Source organism: Pinus tabuliformis, chromosome X (assembly GCF_031772625.1).
Source record: "Pinus tabuliformis cultivar Carrire ecotype Pingquan chromosome X, CPIR1, whole genome shotgun sequence".
Taxonomy (NCBI): domain Eukaryota; kingdom Viridiplantae; phylum Streptophyta; class Pinopsida; order Pinales; family Pinaceae; genus Pinus; species Pinus tabuliformis.
Window position 1 is genome coordinate 58,230,122 of NC_142308.1, and position 2,935 is coordinate 58,233,056.

Consider the following 2,935-nt stretch of genomic DNA (forward strand, 5'->3'; position numbering starts at 1 on the left):
CATCAGAGGCAAAAATCTATGTGGAGAAAATACCAATTGCAGCAGTATCAATTGCACAAATTCATGGTGGTATTTTGAAAGATGGTACACGGATGGTCATAAAGATGCAACACTTGCAAATAGGGACAATGATGCATTATGGTCTTCGTAATCTTGCTTGGATAGTTTATGGAGACAATAAAAGGGAACCTTGAAAAGAATAATTCAGACATATTGCATCACTTTCAAATTTGCCTTATGTTTCAGTGCCAAAAGCATTCATGCACCTGACTGGAAGGAAAGTACTAACAATGGAATGGATAACTGGTGATAAATCAAAAGAATTACTTTTCATATCGAAGGGATTAAATCCAGGTGGCCACATTTACTCAGACCAGCAGCGGTTGGAGGCAAGGAATCGACTTTTGAGTCTGGGGAGTATAAGCATTTTTAGTCCAACTCTTGGATACAGGATTGCTACATGCCGATCCACATCCTGGGAATCTTGTTTACACATCAACAGGCCAGATAGGGTTCTTTGATTTTGGTTTGCTTTGTCGAATAGAGAAGAAACATAAGCTTGTCATGCTTTCATCTATAGTACATATTGCTAATGCTGATTGGCCTTCTCTTGTAATCGATTTGGTTGACATGGATATTATAAGACCATAAACTGATCTCAGACAAGTGCAAATGGAATTGCAAGTTGCTTTAGGCGATGCAACAATGATGGCATTCCTGACATAAAGTTCAGTAAGGTTCTTGGAAAAATCTGACTCCTTATTGATAATTCAACTCCTATGAGGAAAATACTTCACTCACTGGTATTTAGTGAAAGGAAGGAATTCCAGTGGTCTAGGCTTGCTTTGTTCATAAAGCTAGGAGAGCAACATGTTAAGAAAAGGGCTGCTCTAACGAGTGGGCATGGAGACCATGCTATAACTGATTCAGCTAGAAATGCAAATGGTTTAAATGCTGATCTGGTAAATACAGTTATAAAGCGTTTCTCAGTCAAAGATGGTGCTGTTCTACGAAGGCTGTTAGTAACTGCGGATACTTCATCGTTGGCACGCACTTTTGTCTACATAGATGTCACTATACAGATTTCGGTACAAATATAATGTGAAGGCTTGCTCAAGACAGTTTCGGTGACACCTCAGTGAGAGGTTCAGTGTAATCTCAGAGAGGATGCTTCAGGAGCTCGGATTAGGCACAGTAGAAGGATCTCGGTACTACCACAGGCAGAAGAAAAAGGGTCTCGATGCTAACTCAGTCACCATGTCAATACAGTCTCGGTGTTACCTTTGTTCAGCGCTATTACAGTGACCTCAATTCAATAAATCACATGACCACAGTAATCTCAACTCAGTGATATTTCAATGATTCTAGTGCAGTGAATAGGACTCAGTTCTATCACAGTAGTATAAGCTTCGGTACTATGAATACATTTCAGTATTGTTACAGTGTATCACAGAGAATAAGTCTTGGTAAAACTACAGTGATGCCTATCATAAGAAGTATCACTACAATGGTATCTGTCATTTCAAGTTGAAGTAATATATGGTCGAAGTACTATGATAGCTAAGGCATTGCTATGGTTGTTTCGAGAGGGACTTTCTCTTAACTATGAGGAAGCCAGAGCATTGCTGGGGCGACTCGAATATCAGCGAGGAAATGTCGAAAGCAGCGCTTCATGTATTTGAAGGAATAGACATCACTGCTATATAACGTGGCTTGTTCCAGTTGCTACCAATACAACCAAAGCACATCATGGGTTTGGATGGGTTGGAGAGTGGGCAAGCACAGGATCTGCCTTGGATCGAAGGTTACCTGGACACAATGAGTTGACACTCGTTCAAACTTTTCACTATGCGGAGAAAGAGAGGACAGAATATTACATTTTTGAACTGATTGTGTGGCTTCATCATCTTGTTAGTCGAGCCAAAAACAGCTTCAATGGCAACAAGTCTCCTATTAAATCACCTGTACGTTCTCCAATAAAAAGACTGCAAATCTCCCTACGACAAATCCAGAAAATCCAACTCCGACAGCAAATGGACAGGATAAACCTCTTCTTGAGCTTTCTGAGGCAGAGAGAGATATGTTAAAAGCTGTAAATTTCAGAAAATTGACACCTGGGATAAGTAAAAGTCAAGAGTTTGATACAGCTAAGTTAAGATCCATTGACGAGTCTACATGTAAGCTGATCAAAAGCAATAGTCACTCTCCCACTACCAACACGAAGAATGAGTTTAATGGACTGAGGCGACATTCTACACTACCAACCTTAGACTTTGACATCAATAGGACTAAAGCTCTAGATGTGATAGATAGGGTTGATAATCTGAGGCTTTTGTAACAGCTTTCATGTTAGAACGTGATATGCTCAAATGAACCTCGACATTGGCGCTACCTAAACACCTGTCATAGCAAAGAATCAGGAACCGATAAGCTATTTTTGACTGCAGTTGCAAACTGGCACACAAGATTCGATTATCTTCAGCAATGGAAATTGACACCTGTAATGCCACTAATGCCACCACTTCATCAGTTTTCAACAGTTCGAGTAGAAGGAGGAGCGTATTTTTATTTTCAGGAAGCGCTGATTGCTTTGTTTTAGTTTATTTTGTTAAATAAGGCTAAAAACAAATCCCTCATCTTGGGGTCGATTTGTTTTCCCCCAGTGTTTTTTGTTTCATATACTAAAAAGAAAACGTTCTTTCCAGTTTTTGTGTAGTTAGTTAAAACAGCGCCCTTGTTTTGGGTAGCATATGTATTTATTGTATTAAAAGATTCATTAGAAAGAGAGAGAGGTAGAGAGGGAGTTTTTCTGAGCGCTGGGAGCTGCTGGAGAAGCAGAGAGCTTTGTATTGTACAGTTTTCTGCAGAGAATTTAATGGAATTTCAAAGCTCTGTTTGCTGAGATTCATGTGGTATGTTGATTTAGCATAAGTTT

At 39.6% G+C, this 2,935-nt stretch overlaps 1 pseudogene; it reads left to right on the forward strand.

The window, feature by feature from the left end:
• Positions 1-779: 779 nt before the first annotated feature.
• LOC149138319 (protein PSK SIMULATOR 1-like) lies at positions 780-2,338 on the forward strand (annotated as a pseudogene).
• The last annotated feature ends 597 nt before the right edge of the window (positions 2,339-2,935 follow it).